The sequence below is a fragment of the Protopterus annectens genome, chromosome 3.part0 (genome assembly GCF_019279795.1).
Source record: "Protopterus annectens isolate FY-2018-M chromosome 3.part0, PAN1.0, whole genome shotgun sequence".
Classification (NCBI taxonomy): Eukaryota; Metazoa; Chordata; order Ceratodontiformes; family Protopteridae; genus Protopterus; species Protopterus annectens.
The window spans coordinates 213,604,924-213,622,084 of record NC_056731.1 but is presented as its reverse complement, the minus strand read 5'-3'; the positions used below and the strand labels follow the sequence as shown (position 1 = coordinate 213,622,084).

General features: G+C 39.2%; 1 protein-coding gene across 1 annotated transcript in view; it reads left to right on the top strand.

Annotated features, from left to right (window-relative positions):
- DNAH11 (dynein axonemal heavy chain 11) overlaps window positions 1-17,161 on the top strand; it is a 4,606,558-nt gene that overhangs the window by 2,983,263 nt on the left and 1,606,134 nt on the right. The gene's annotated exons all lie outside the window — the stretch shown is intronic.

Sequence of the window (17,161 nt, the reverse complement as noted above, 5' to 3'; positions counted from 1 at the left end):
AGTGATCCACAGTGCAGTTGTTAACAGTTAACATTGTCCTCCATAGTGTAGCATATCTCTGTAGTACTTTCACGTCTGTATGTTCTTGACAAGAAGTGATTTTATGACCTCACCACTTTATGGATTGTGAGGTGTACGTGCACAAGATTTGGATGAAGCACTGAATTGAATGCAGCAATATTGGTTTTATAATTGCTTAAAGGTAGAAATCAAGAATGTCCATGTGCTATCTGTCTTATATTCCTTTTCAGAAGACAGAGACTTTGGCAGTCATTCTGTGTTCTTTATGTGGATATTTGTTGCAATCATTACATGAGAAATAAGTCCAATGTGACTTTCAGAGTTGAACATCCATCCCCCTCCCCCCGGTGGGCTGATATTGCTGCCTTCCTTTACATATCTGTACATTCCTCTTAAAGAGGGAGCTTCCACCTTTCTTTAGTTCTTTCATTAGTATTGTATCAACCTCAGCTTGCGTCCTTCCCAGACTGAGCAGATAAATCCCTCATTAACAAGTGGATGCGTGGTCAGCAAGCTGGCTTATTGAGTGGTGTAATTAGGTCTGCCCAAGAGAAAAGTACTGTATGTGCATTTGAAAGACAAATATGACACAGAGACTTCCCCACTCATTATGCTTAATGTTTAAGCCCTGCACACAACAGACCTAACTAACCCATTTTTCATTGTTTTAGTTGGAGAATGATTAATAGAATGACACTAGCTCTCCAACTGTACCAGGAGAAGAAAAATTTGGCTTGCAGCCTTACTAGATCAGCAACTTTGTCTGCAGATTCACAGCAGCAGGGTCTGTTTTAAGAAAATAAAATTTTAGAGAGGGAAAATCCAGGCTACAAGGAAACTGGCAAGGGTTTAAACCACACCCAGGGTATAAATCTTCCAATGACCAGGAACTGAGAATTATAGACTGTTTTGGGAAGAAGTTTATGCATCAGCAGACCTGGTCTTCGGAGTCCTGAACTACGAGGCTGACATAATCATATATCAGGGAGAGATCCTTAAACAATTCCAGAGAACTTGTGATGGAGTTTCAGATGAAACACCGAAAGATAAATTACTGACCCTGGTCCAGAGTACTCCACAGGTGGGCACGTTTGCCAATTAAATGTGGTTATAATGCTGTAGATGCAGCATTTAGGGGTGATGCTACAGGTTCTGTCATTAGAACACATTCCAGGCTGAGGCTGTATTTCCTGTTCAGAGATATTAAGGTTCAATTCCTAATGGCACCTTTGTGCAAGAACTTTCTTTTTAGACCACATCACATACACTATTTAAAACGTAAAGAAAAAAGGGAAGCAATGGACTCGGTGAAACAACTGTTTCACCCATCTGTTTCTATAGATATATAGCAGAAATGACCCTAAAAAGCAATGGCCTTAATTACTGTAAGCAGGGGATAGAGAAGCAGCCTAAAGGTAAAAAGGGCTTCTCCATCCCAAAAAATAAATCAAATATATCAGCAAGAAGACTGGAAGCATCTGGGAGCCCTAAGGACCAACCACCCGGAAAGGGACTGGGGTGAATACCTCACTTTTCTCTCTCCCCAGTTCCCAAACAACCCACTCTGGCCCTTAAACCAAATGGTTTCTTCCCCAGCAACCCTTCTTCAAACAGAATTGTTTAGGCATCAAAAAGGACAGGTGCACTCTACAGATTGTCTTCAGGGGTTATAAACTGCAATTTCTGACCAAGCAAAAAGGCATTGATTTGTTTGTATCCAAAAAAGATCAGAAACTGCTACTGCGGCCACCTCATATGTAATGAATGCTTAGGCAAGAAGCTCATTAACTGGTTCCTAGTAGACGGCATGCTAGGTGCTTTTATAGTTTCCAGTACGAGAAAAAGACTGAAGACGTATCAAAGCTGAACAACTTTGTAAAAAATCCCAAAATCACAGTGTTGAATCTGCAGGCCCTCATATCTTCCACCCAACTTCCCAACTATGGTTAAAAGATGCTTACCACCACACATCCATATACAAAGATCCACAGGAGTTATCTGATATTCGGAAGGGGACAACAATTTCAATAGTATATCCTTGCCCTTTACTTTAGCCACTGCACCCAGAGTCTTTACATAATGTCTGACTCTGTTAACTTCTCTTTGCAAGACCAGTGGCCTTCACATATACCCATACCTGGATAACTGCCTCTTTCAAGTGTGGTCCAAGAAGGAGCTGAAGAGTTGTACCTAGATTATTTCTAAAGGCTGAGATTATCCCTGAATATTCCCAAATATAGTTTAGATACAGACAGGTTGTTGATATTTCTAGGGACTGTAATGGATATTATGCAAGTTATGGAATCAAAAGCCTTTCTCCCCAGGAAAAGATGAAGCTACTGATCACTTTATTTCAAAACTTGTTACTGAGGACAAGGGACACAGCCCTGGAATTCGTGAGAATTCTAGACTATATGGCTTCCACCATTTTAGTAATTCTGTTAGCAAAATTGTACCTGAGGCAGCTAAAAAAAGTTTTGTGGGGGACACCTGCCACCAGTACAACCAGTCTCTGAAGTGTACCATATCAGTACTCCATTGTATGATGTGATAAGTGAAATGCTTGACCCTTTGAGTGCAAAAGAATGAAGAATGAGGGGAAGCCATTCAAACAACTTTCTGTAAGCACAGATATTAACTATAGATACCTTAGACAGAGGTTGGGGCCTACAAAGTGGGCCTCAGAGTGCAAGACACCTAGAAGCCCTATGGAGAAAATGATGCATATAAACATAATGGAAATGGTACCAGCTGTCTTGGCACTCAGGGCTCTCAGGCCATAATAGTAGTCAGGTGTACTGAAAATCACAGACATTACAGTAATGTGGTGCAGAAACAAATAGGGGAGACTCTTACCCACGCTGTAATGTAGTAATGCAAGCTTTGGAGAAAGCCGTGGACACACAGATGATTTATTTTTATTTATTTTATTTATTTATTTAACATTTGTTAACTGGGAAAGTCCGACTTGGAACAAAGCCAATTTTCAGTGGAGGCCTGGGGAGAAACGCTCCAGACATATATTTGTAATGTGGGAGGAAACCCACACAAACGCAGGGAGGACATGCAGACTCCACACAGAAGGCACCCCAGCCGAGAATCAAACCGGAGAACCTCTTTCTGTGAGGTGACAATGCTACTGGTGCATCACTGCGCCATCCATGATCTTCAGTAGATCACTGTTGCAGTAGCCTACACTATATGGGATGTATCCTGTCAAGAATCAGACATCCAGTCAGTATACAAAGCTTTATGGTGCCTTCTTTGCTCCCATATATCAAAGGAGGGATGAGAACATACTGGTAAAAAAGTAGACATGTAGACACCAAAATTCTTAACTTTCTTGCTGTTGAGGCTATCCATAGAACTTGCTCCAAGCCTCATCTTCATTGGTTCAGGGGTTGGCTAAGTATCAAACAAATTGGGTAGATAAATACCCTGTTGGGTATTTCCTTATTATTTTTCTGTGAAAAGTAGTTTTGTTTTGTCTATTGTCTTTGAGAAAGGGGAATTGTTTGTGTGACATTCAGATACCTTTCAGAGACTACCACCTACCCTGCCTTTTCTGTTTAAGTGAGAAACATGACATTGTCTTGTGTTCCATTTGTTTGTTGTTCAAACCAAACTCCCTGAGAAGTCACCTTAGTTCCATTAAACTCTGTCAAAAACAAGTTGCTAAAACCTCATATGCAACCGACTGTATAGGGTGCCTGCACCACAGACATCTCCCTTCCAGTCATCCCGGCAAGGAAAATAGGGTTCTTCAAAGACATCCTTGATTTCCTGTCTTCCTTGACCTGTGAAGGATGGCTCCACTGTTGCCATGTCTGAGCCCTCAGAGCATTCATTGGCTGCTTCTGACCTCTGTTATGTCTGATTTAGAGGAGGGTGCAGATGTCCCAGAGATTGCTGGTACTGTGAAGGTGACAGCATCTGGAGAGAGGACCAGATATTGGGTTGGATGTCATCTTCTGAGAATCCTAAGGAAAAAAAATCTCAGAAATCAAACACTTTTTTCCTCCATCACCTACATCTCATAAGGAAGCTAATGAGGAATGTCTTTCTTTGTTAAAGGGTTGTTTACGGCCTTTCAATCGCTTTAGTCTGCCTGTTCAACCCAGATGTATTCTAAAATAAATAGAGCTCTGTCTCCTTCTCTAATTCATTCTGATGTAGAAAAAGTTAGCTTAGATTTTGCTTCCCAGGTCTCATCCCCAGAAAACTGAGAATAAGAATGTGAGGAATATATTTTTAAATTTTCCTGTAGAGGAATTATTCTCCTCAGATACAAAAAGAAGATTGTGAATTACTTATTTAAATCAGAGTTTATGGAGATCTCTGAGTTTCAACAAAGGTTCTGTGACCTTTTGCAGGTAGACATCCTCCCAAACCTGTGATTATTCCTCAGTTATTTCAACTCTTGAGGATGCCATTAATGCAGCCATTTCTTAGCCCAGTAGTCAACTTCCTGCTCATAGGAAATCAGACAAACTCTGTAAGTTTCCTCAGTCACATTAGTACTTTTTTTGCAACCTAAGAGGTGACCTTTGAGTTGTTTCTTTATCAAAAAACACTGTCTGCTTCCAATCCTATTCCCTCTAAACAGGATGGTAGAACCTTTGATGGATTTGTGAAGAAAGTGTGCACCTCAGCTATCAGAATTGTCAGTTGCCAAACTAATATATTGAAATTCCTTTTAGCATCTTTTGCAGACATAAAATGGCCATGGCTGACTTACTTAATTCAGAAGCTAACACCTTCCTTGCTTCTTTTGCTTTCCTGTGTCACTCAAGTAACTAAACACTCCTTGAAGTGCTTGTACAGTACTGCTTATGCGGTATCTAGGGCTACAATTCCTGTATTAGTCATGCATAGGTTTGCTTGGTTATGTACCCAGAATCTACCCGAAGATATAAAATTTGAGATCCTTTATGCTCCTCTGGATTAAAGAGTTTTGTTTGTTTCTTCATCTGCAAATTGTCTGAAGAGGTTTGGTGAAACAGAGAAAATGATTAAAGGAATAAAGCATTTTTTTGTTTCCCATTTCTAAATAATGGATGAACTTTCCTTCCCATGCAGGGCCTTTTTATAGACAACTGTATAAGCAAAGAAAAGTAAAGCCAGGTAAACAGCTGTTTGAAAAGCAGTGGCAGGGCAGTTCCAAGAAAAAAGGAAGAGCTCCTCAAGCCCAATCTCAGTGAAAGAAAAATTACTGACTATGCCACCTTTCCCTTCCCCACTCTGGCAGCCTTTTGAACCTCTCAGAGAGTATATTTCTTCACCTGTCTCTTTTGCACCAAGTTACTACAGATTCCTTGATGCTGGGAGTCATTCAGAATAGGTATAGGTGGTAATGGGAGTCTCTTCTTCCATTATTCAGAATCTTGACCCATTCTAAAAACCAGATTCGCCTGTTTCGTTCCAGCATTTCTCAAATGCTTTTTCAGGGAGTATTTCAACCTGTGCCAGAAAATCAAAAATGAGAAGGATTCTATTCAAGAATTTTTCTTGTACCCAAGAAAGAAGGAACCTGAAGTTCTCTTTTAGACTTGTCTTGCCTAAATTTCTGTATTTTATATGTTTGGAGAATAAGCATACTAGTGCCAGTGTACAAGAACAAAGGGGATATTCATAAAAGTGGGCTGTATAAAACTCCTGTCACACTGGATGAACATTCTTTAGAGGGTTATTGATAAATAAATATGTAAATTAGTAGAAAGTAATATGTGAGATGAGAAATTCATGTTTGGATAAGGATGCAGCACAACCAACCCAATGTCTGCAGTGAGAGACAGTTGAAAAGACTCTAGATATGAGGAAAGAGTCCAAGTGGGAATTCCTAGACTTGGACAAAAGCATATGATAAGATCCCAAGATGGCTAAACTGGTCAGTCCTTCGATGGTTTGAAGTCCCAGAAACACTGGTAGAATTAGTGCAGACTATGTATAAAAAACGAATGACACAAGTGGGAGCAGCGTTCGTTCTCTCAGAGGGGTTCTTAGTGGGAGTGAGTGTGCATCAGGGTTCAGCTCTGAGCCCACTGTTGGAGTACTGGTGATGGACTACATTCACAAACAGGTTAGAAGGGACAGATCAACAAAACTGCTGTATGCAGACAATGTGGCATTACAGGCAGCCTCTGAGCAGGAACTTGCAATTGATAGGGGAAAGGAAAGCAAAACTATAGGCACATGGAATGAACCTGAGTGCAGATAAGACAGTTGTAATGGCAACAAACAGGAAATCAGAAAAAACTGAGATCTGAGATAGAGGGGAATATAGTGGAACAGGTTAACAGTTTCAAGTATCTGGGAGGAGTAGTAGAGGAGAAGGGAAGTCTGAATGAGGAGGTCAAGGCTAGGATTAGATGAGCTGCAGCAACTGGCTCAGAATGTCAGGGGGAGTGTGCAATAGAAGAATACCAAGAAGTTGAAAAGTAAGGTGTACAAAACAGTGATGAGACCAGTACTACTGTATGGTACAAAAACCTGGGCAGTGAAGGAAGAGCATTTGAGGAAGCTAGAGGTGACAGAGATGAAGTGCCTAAGATGAGTGATAGGATGCACACTATGGGACATATGATGAAATGAGGACATCAGAGCAGAAGCCTAAGCAGGTCCAATTGCAGAGAGAGTCAAACAGAGCAGATTACAGTTGTTTGAGGACATGTGCAGAAAAGTAAAAAACAATGTAGTGAAGAAGATTTGGGGCAGACAGGAAGAAGACAAGAAGAAACAGGGGTATCAGGCAAAAGATGGCTGGACCATGTGCAAGAAGACCTACGACAGTCAGGCATGACTTTTAAAGAAGGTAGGAGACTGACACCAAATCAAGAGAGATGGCAGCATTTGAAGTGCTATCACAGTCCATGTAGAAAAATTTAAAAGAAGGGGATTGATGATAATTTCCTAAATTTCCATGTTTAGATTCCAAAATTCAGCATGATTATTCTGCAGTCTGTCTTTCCTTGATGCTTCTCTCAGTTTATCAGCAACAGTAGGTTTAAAGGATGCCTACCACAACGTTCCCATCCACAGAAACTTCAGATGCTTTTTACCTCATTACATCTGAGTTATGCTACCAGGTGCATCTGTAGTTAACTGCTACTGATGCCTCTAGGAGTCAAATATTGGTTGTTCATATTTGCATCAATAATTCAAAAAACATGCTACGTACAACGTTTTAAAAGATTTTGTCTTAACTCTTACAAAATGGCAAACTCAACTGCATTAATATGTGACCTCAGTCTAGTGCAATTAAATAGATATTAACTGCTGTTTATGATATTAATTCATATAGATATAATTTCACATTCTTCTAAATATCTCAGCAACCAAGTAACACAGACAGAACTCCTTAGCCTCATATGAAAGCTGTAAGCTAGATGAATAAAATATTGCTGACAGTATATGTTTAACTTGAGTGGTTGCTGAGATATTGTAAGTTGCTTACAAAATATTGTAAATATAATAGTTACTGTGTTTTCTGTGACTTATAAAATTTGATTTAAGACCTAGAACCTAAAGAATATTTGCACTATAAAAATAGTTTATGTTGAAGAGTTTCCTATTTACACTTCTTTCATAACCCATATGGTTCCAGAGATATGAACATTTATTTGAAATGTGAGGACATAATTTGATTCTGTCAAAAGGGTTAGGCTCCTCCCATTGAAAGTTTTGTTTGTTTGTGTCTTTCGGCTTTTCCCGGTTAGGGGTTGCCACAGCGGAACTCCGGTCCGCTAATGATTGGCAGTAGAGTTTTACGTGCTGGCTTGCTGGGCCTAACGCACAACCTTCAACGAAGGAACGCCCATTCACGCATGTTGCCACACAGAAGACGCTCTAACTGAGAATCGAACGGGCAATGACAGTGCAAAATTCCTGAGCTTCATTGGAGTGAATGAGTTAAGACTTACTGTTTCTGATTCATATTTTCAGTTCTCCTCTTTACCTTTTGGATTGCACACGGCACCAGTGATTTTTTTGTAGATTACAAGGTTATCCACATTTTTCCCCTATTTGGATGACTTTTTTATTTTTTGCAGATGCTATTCCAAAATGTCAAGAATATGTCCTTTTTAACAACAGTTAAAATATAATTCTCATAGCAAATTATTATGGGTGATAGTGGATGATAATTTTACATTTGACCTGCATATATAAAATTGCATCAGAAAAACTCATCCAAAACTAGGGATGTTTTACAGAGCCAAAAACTTCCTCACCAATGCAACTAAAACTACACTTGCCACTACTTATCTCCTCCTCACATTTCTTTAATTTACTGCCATCCTCACTCACCTCCAGGCTTCACAAAAATTAAAACTTGAATGATTTTGCTAAGTTTGCAGCAAATAACTTTGCAGCAAATACCCCTTTCAGAACCCACCACTGTATAACACCAAAAGGCCTAAATTGGTTAGAAATGCCTCATCAGCTACATATACATATCTTCTTACCACTTATAAAATTATCCAATATCCATCTGCCTGTTCAGCACGTAAAAATATTTTACACATCTATATTCCCAGTCAGTCACTGTGATCCAGTGACCAAAACCTCCTGTCTGTCTACAAACCTGTCAAATCAGCCAGACATTGTCTGTACTTGTACAAGGTTGCTAAGGCCTGGAACTCCTTACCTGTATCCATCAAGTCAATACCCTCCCTCCCATCTTTCAAAACCACTCTAAAAGACTTCCTGTATAGAATCTGGCTGTGTTCTTGCTCAAAACCAAGATAAACTATAAACTAAATGTGAACAAGTACCTTTTCATTCCTTATAACTCCTTACTCTCCCTTCTTCACTTAATTGCTTATTTCTATCAACATCTCTTCCCTGACTTTCTCTCTAAATATACCATAAGCCTGTTTTTTCCTCACTTCATATTGCAATTCCTGTTTGTATTAGACTAACTTACCTTTAATTTCTCTATAAACTGTCTAAAACTTCCCTTGTCATATAAGTTGTATTGATTCTTAACCAATGTTTTTATATTGTCTAATTTGTTATAATTATTTAAACAGCAGATGTTTTTGTTTTATTTTTGAGAATATAAAATTATTGTTCTTAAAATGTTTTGTAATAATTTGGAGCTTTTCCTCCAGGGCCTCCACTGAAAATGGGCTTCTACCCAGTCAGACTTTCCAGGTAATCAAATGCATATAAATAAACAGCCAGACAGAATATTACATTTATAAAGTAGCAGAAATTGTTCTAAGAATGAAACCAAGTCAGAAAGGAGAAAGGAGATCCTGCTGATAGGGATGACTGCAATTATGGGTACAGAGAATAGACAAGAAGGAAGTGGTATTTACTGCAGAAAAGTGGCAAAAGAACCAAGGTATTGGGAGCAAATAACTACTGAGGGAAAGGTGACAGAATGAGAAGAGGCCAAGAAGACATTTGGACAGCAAGCTAGAGACTGCCTTCCCTATCAGGGATCAATATCAGAGTATAGCAAAGAAAAGGGGTTAGGAGAATCCTAAGTGAAAGACCTGCTCTGGTAGTGTTTCTAGTTGAATCTAGAACATAAGTTGCTGTTAAAAAAGAGATAATTAGTAGGGCATATAAAATATTGCATAACTACAGGAATCAATAAGAGAAGCATAGAAAAGATCGGGAAGAGTGACTGGACTAGTAATTCACAAGGAAATAATGGGAAGACATATGTATGGCCCCCAAATATGCAACAAAATCTTGAAGATTTAGGAGTTTTCTTAGAAGTGTTTGCATAGGTATGTTTATTCCCCAAGAAGACTCCAAATATTTTTTCCACAGTTAGATGGCAAATATTGGAGGTGTGATGAGGAATAAAGAGGTAACTGGGAAGCTATGTTTTGGTAATGTAATGAGTTAGTAGACTAAAAATTCTGTAAAGGGCACTCTGTCAGAAATATTGGGTGACCATATGGGTGTTAACTAATGAAATTATTTTTTGGAGCTGGGGCACAGGATCTGAATTATGTAGACATAGTAAGGTATGTTAAGTTTAATTCTGGTGACTGCCAAAAAAAGCAGTTATTAAAATAATGGAAATCAACATCTAAATCAACTATACTTGAAGTAGTGAATATTGTAACAGAGATAAAAGAAATGGAAGTGGGATCTTTAGAAAAGAGATGGAGCAAACTACATAGAAAAAATGGAAATTGTGGGAATAATATGCACAGAATTAGGTTTTGGAGGAGGAGTGAGCTTAAAGGAAGGTAGGAATTAAGCAATTTATGTAATGTTGGACTGATGATAATTGTATAAAAGCATGTTTGTGATGTGTAATGTTTGTAACTGAACATGTTAACATGTTTTTTCATTTATATAAATGTATGTTTGCCTGTGTCTTAGGTGAAAATTCAGTAAAGGTGTTTGAAAAAAAATATATTCTTTTTGTCAGAAATCTATTTCACAGTCTAGGTTTTCAGATCAGTTTGGAAAAATCTTCTCACTTTCCTTCCAACAAAACTTTTTTTCTTGGATCCTGGGTAGGCAATTATCTAATGGTGGCAGTCCTTCCACAAGAAAAAGTGACCTTTTATAAAGAACATTTTCTTCAGTTTTCTCTGCAACTGCTGACAACAGCAAAGGAATTCCTCAGTATTCTAGGATACACAACTTCTACAATTCTTATGGTCCCTGTTGCCAGATGATACATGAATAAAATTGAATGGTTTCTCAAATCAGCTTGGAACTGGCACCAGTACCTTCTGTCTTTCCAAATTTCTGTTTTCAGCTTTGTCAAGAAGGTACTTCACTGGTGGATAGACCAATTGACTCCAGGTCTTTCTATGTCCCCTTCACTCCCTATTTAGTCTGTAACTATAGATGCCTTGGACATCTGCTAGGGGTGCTGTGTCCAAGAGATTAAAGGTACAGGGTCTGTGGGATCATCATATCAGAAAGAAGCATATAAATGTCAAAGATATGATGGCATTAGTGAATGTTCTGAAAGCCTTAAATCATCTGTGGACACCAGGATTTCTACTGGTAATCCCAGGCGACAGTACAGCTAAGTAAGGGGAGCCAAGTCATACTTTCTCTGCTGGCTAGCTATGATGGCCTGGGAACTGGCAAGTCAGTACACTCATTCTCTTCAGCTTATAGGCTCCCAATCAAAAAGCCATCCACCTTGTAAGGTTGCCTAGAAAAATGGTGGCTCCAGCTTGGAACTTGAATTTTGTCTTAGGAAAAAAATGACCGTGCCACCCTTTTGAGCCCACAGCTTATTTATTCCTAAAACCCATTATCTGGAAAGCTGCCCTATCTTTTGGCTTTATTTCAGCAAGGAGGATTTCTGCTTTCCAGGCACTAATGTGCAAAGAACCTTTCTTACATTTCCACAAAAGCAGGGTTACCTTGCCCACTAACTCTTCTTTCAAGCCAAAAGCCATGACAGAAATGTCTTTAAGTCAAGCTATTCATTTGCCTGTTTTTCCCTAACCCTCAAACAAAGGAGACGAGGATTCTGTGCTCCTTTGATGTTGAGACAACAGAGTCCTACTTTAATAGAACCAATGAGGTTAGAAAGCCAGAACAACTGTTTTTCTCATTTGCAACAGGGAAAAAGGGGCTGCAGTGTCAAGACAGTACACTTCTAAATGGCTGGTTTGTTACATTGTATTGTGTTACAAGATTTATGGCTAAAGTCCATCAGCACAGATAACCTTAATTTTGGATTAGGTAATGCCTGTAGGTGCATTCATCGATTGGGCATTCATGAGGCATGAAGCCAGTTTGGAGGCTATGGTTAAGTAGTGATTCCAGAGAGCCTGATAGGTCATGTTTCGTGCTGTTTAGAAGGCAGCCTGAGATATTGTCAAGGCCCATGGATGTAATGTTCTTGGCCTTAGAGAAAGCATTAAAGACCTGTTCACTAGCGATAAAGTGGAAGTTATATTTGATGGTATTTCTTGAGGGGAGATGGGGGGAAGGGAGGGGCAAAGTTCGAGCTGAATTTGTCTGCCAATTGATTTGCTATATTTTCTGGCGCAATATAGGTGGCTTCTTTAACAATGAGCTGTGCACACAGTTGTGTATTGTCTTGGGCTTGCGGTCATAAATGAAGAATGCCCTGTGGTTGTCCTCTACTGGGAGGCCAAATTTACCTCATATTTGGCTTTGGTAATCTTTATTTGTCCTCTGAGTTGTTTGCATAGCTTGAGAGTGCCTTTACCCGTCTGGATGCTACACCTCCTAATTTTTGTCATGATTTTCTCCCTTCTGTTCTACATCTTATTGATGTTGTGATTCCACCAGGGTGCCTTGTTTTTTGGGTTAATTCTGTATTTATTCCTGGTGTGTACAGCTGCCTATATGAAGCTATTAACATGCTCATATAGGGTTTCTTTGAAGAGTTCCACAAAGGCAGCAGTGTTCTCAGGGTGTAAGCTAGCTTGAAATTTTGCCAGGTTATCACAATAGTAGGCAGTTTGCTTTTGATTAGTTCCTGAACATTCTAGGGTTAGCTGGTTCCAGGTTTTATTTTTATTTCAAAGGAAACCATTTTGTGGTTTGACCATACCAGAGAGGGCATTACACTAGGGGTGTGTGCAATGCTCCCTTTTATTATTGAGGACTAGATCCAGTATTTTGCACCCCTGGTCAGCATATTGACAGTGTGGTCCAGGGAGTTTGTAATTACAAAATCCAAGAATCTCTGTGCCTGCAGATTTGGTGTCATATATAATTCCCAGTTAATAGTGAGGTAATTAAAGTCACCCATGAATAAGGTATTGAGTTGGATGGTGAGTGTTTGTAGTAAGCTTAAGTACATGTTATGTGTTTCATGGGGTATACAAGGGGGGTACTTATAGTTTGCAAGAAAGCAGTATGGGATTTTGCCCATGGTGATATGAACATGGGGAAGCTCAATTGCACCATCCAGTTTGACCAGCCTTGAAGTATATCTGTTTTTTTATGTGAGTCAAGACACCTCCATCTTGTCACTTCCTGTATAGTAGCTGGTCTAAATGAGTATGAGACATTGTAGCCTAGCACTGTGCAGCGTTCTGCCATCTCCAAATGATACCACAATATGAACAGATGATGACTGTTCTCCACAGCTTTAAACTATATCTCAGTGACTGCACAGATGTGAGCATCCTCTAGAGTAAAGAGAGCTTGTAGGGAGTGGAGTTTCTTGTTTAGACTCAAATCATTGAGAAGCAACACCTTTAGATTTTCTTGGTTTTGTTTTAATTTGCCTGAAATATTTGCAATTTGGCATTGCTTAAACAAGACACTATGGTGGAAGTCAGTGTTTTAGCTGATATTCAAAAGCCTAGAGGGAAAGGTTCAGACCATTCCTGGCAAAGCAATGTGGACTGTTGACCATATCCTTCCATGCTGGCAAATATTGTATCTCTTTAGAATGACCCCAGAAACTAAGAAAAATATTAACGTTAGTCATCTTCTGTTCATATTGTGGCATCATCACTAGAGATGGTAGAATGCTGCTCAGTGCTAGGATCATACAAGCCTGGGACACATATTACAAGAGCTCCATGATGTCTCTCTTCATGTAGTTTAGGAAGGTATGTCTCTAGTCATTTACATCCACATAAATCATGGCTGAGTCATACTGGTACTTGTCCACTGACCCAAGTGCATGTGTAATATGGTGGATCCTAGCCCCTGATAAGCAACTAAGTGTGACTTTCTCCTTACTTAGCCTGCTGAAAGGGACATCAGTATGTCTCACAATGGAGTCTCCAATGACCAGAATGTTGGGTTGTGTAATGGCTTGATTTATAAGTTTTGAAGTAGAGACTCCATGATATGTGACTGTATGTGCTGATGTTGGTTTTGTTTTGAAAGAGTTCATTTGGGTTTGCTGAGGGCAATTGTTATGTGCAGTTCATTCAGGAGGTCTTTGGTGTTTAGAAAGATTACAATTAAGTGCCTCAGTGTATGTGCACCTGTGTGCCTGATTCATGCTGTGTGTGTGATGAGTGCAGCATGTAAACTACTGACAGCTTGATTGACATTAGGAGTACTTTTATGTGAGAGCTTTGCCTCCAGTGACTGTGTAAATACAGCTCTCTTATACCTTAGTTTGTTTGAGAATTAGCTGATTGTCTGTAAACATGAGGCAATTTCTGCATTGCCTCAGGATGCTCATATCCACCAAGTTGATAATGGAAATGGGGGTAAAGTTCATACCCATGGTGACAGGTCTTTTTTATTGATCAGACAGTTGCAGTGAGAATATAAAATAAAGTCAGGAGTTTCTGGTTTGTAACTTTGAGGACAGTACTTGTCACTGTGCAGACTAGTTCCTCTGTGTACAACAAGGTATTGGTGATATTTCAATGGTGCTTTTACAGGAAAAATGTGAAGTCAGTGTGCCTGCATCTATACAGGGCACTGCCAAACACAATGGAAACTACTAAAGTAGACCCTGATGATTTATGGATGAAGTATTTAGGGAGATATTCTGATAGTAGATTAGGCAGTGCTTACTGAAATTAAATAATTAGCTTTGTGAAGAATGATGCATAGTGGAGATTCACCTAATTGGCTACTACCTGGCTAATACTAGTGCTGGTGTCACCACAGCTTCACACAGCTGAAATACAGTTCCCCTTTGCTTCTTCTCTCTCCAGAAGCAAAACAGTTGCACTGATCCCAAGATAAGAAGCAGGCCACAGGCTCATTGGTGATCAGCAGTCCTGCCCCAGATGATGCAGGGATTTGTAGGCTTGTAGCCTTTTTTCTGATAGATGCCTTGAATAGCAACCAGACCAGGAAGATCCCAAACAGACACTCACTGCCCAGTCAGAGACGATCAGTAATCAGTGCCTTCTGCACCTTCCTTTACCAGCAGAGAAACAGTAGTACAGATTCCAAGCTGGCACCTATGAAGCAGTTACCAGGCTTTCTAATGATCAGCAGTCTCAAGGAAATCATATGCTACTTCTGTCACTAGGAACAAAACAGAAGCACTAATTCCAAGATGGCCACTGAGAGGCAGAATGTTGGCTGTCCAGCGATTGGTGGTCTTCGACCAGATGTTGCAGATTTTAAGGGTAAGATGGAAACAGTGGGTTAATATCCTAAGAGTTGCAGTGTGCACTAAACTTTTAGATATGTAAGAAGTGGTAATTCAAGTTTTGGAGTCTAAGGGTAGAACCATTAATTTTAAAAGAGCAAGACAGCCTGGGTGGGGGTGGGTACTTAGTATTCTGGCTCTACGGAGTATAGTGGGAGGACCAACACATTTAAGTAGTTGAAGGGAGAGTGAGTTTCCAAAATGATAATTTTGTGCTTATTGATAATAGCCAATGAAAGAGGACAGGGAAGGAATTATGTGGTCAAATTACCATAATGGCTGAAGAGGGAATGACTTCACAAATGATAATTTTGTACTTGTTGGCAATAGCAAATGAAAAAAGCGAGGGAAAGAATTATGTGATCAAATTAACATAAGGACAGGCTACTAGAAGGACAGTGAGTTTAAATACATAAAGGCACAATGTTGGGAGAGTGGAGAAAGTTTAAGTTGCTGTGAGACTCTCGAGACTTGGCTCTGGTTGCCTTCCTAGCATAAATATGCAGTAAAAAACAAAATACAGTTAAAACTCAGTGTAATGAAAACACACCACAATATACAAAAATAGAAGAAAGCAATACAAATTACAAGAAAATAATATATGAAAAAACTTGCCTTTCGCTCACAGCAGTGTATGGCAGAGTCTGAGTGAGCTTTTCCTGTAAAACCTTGAAACGTTTTATTTTACTCCTTAAATACAAGGTTTAGTTCCTGGCTCTTCTCTCATTTCACAGTTAATTAACCTTAAGTGACTTGTTTTAATTTCTTTGTGACTCACAAGAGACATGGCTCTGTTTACTTTCCTATCTTAAATATTCTATCAAAGACAGAATATGATTAAAAAACAGTGTAATGAAAATACAGGACAATATACAAAATAAAAGAAGGCAATGCAGATTACAAGAAAGTAATGTAAGGAAAAACAAACTAACCTGTCCCTCACTGCAGTCTGTGGTAGAGGCTGAGTGAACGTTTCCAGCTGCTCTTTTTGTGCTGTGGGGGTGATACCTAAAATACTTAATACCAACCTTTCTAAACTCATGCATATTATCCAAATGCTCACTTATGTTCCCTTGAGCACTGAACAATTGCTCCTCCTCTAGTTCTGTAAGATTTCTCTTCATCTGCAATACTTTAACCTTTAATTTGATGTTGTTTTTTCATTCTTTCTCAACAAATGGGTTACGGATCCAATACTCAGATCCAACTCAACCACATATTTTAGACTTTGGATCCAACTCTTGAGCTCCTCCCACTACACATGATGCCCTAGTTCATCTTCAGTAGCTCAGATCTCATTTGCTGGAATCATGCAAAGATGCAGGGTCCTTCTCTCATGAGATTTTATTAGTAATTTGTAAGTGATTTTATTCTTTCTGCTTAAATATTTTCTTTTGCTTGTTTTTCAGCCTACCTCTTAGTTTTCCGATACCCATTGGGCTCCTTATTATTTCTAAATAGTATTTCCCTTATTTTTACTATAGCTAGTATTCTCTATCTTACTCTTTAACACAGGGTAATTTTTCTTTCCCTTCTTTATTTCTAACACCTTTCTTGCTATTGGAAAAAAAAACAACTCTTAAGTTGTTTTTTCTTGGCTTAGTCCTTTTTTATTTGTTATTCTCCTGTAATGGCTGACAAGCCAAAAGGATTCAAAAAATGCACTTCTTGTGGGCATAAAATCCCTAATTTAGATGCCCACAAGGAGTGCGTTTATTGTTTCAGAGCCACCCATCTGGATACTAATTGCAATATTTGTGCTGCATTCAATTCCAGAGCATTGGCTGACAGACGTAGCAAACTTATTCTAAAAAGACTTCTTCCTCCTGCTTCAACACCTACTCCTGGGGCTCAACCCCCTGGCAAAACTACTAAATCTTCTTCTTTGGAACACAGAAAATGCTCTCTGCCGAAGTTCCTTAGGACTTTGTTGGAACCACCAGCAAAGGTTTTGAAATCTTTGGGTCTGACATCCTCTGATCCGAAGGCTCGATTTTTGGATCTGAAATAATTAGATCACAAAGCTTTAAATCCAGTCATAATGTCAGCCAGTCCTACAGCTGTGATCTTGGATCCTAGACCTTTGGATCT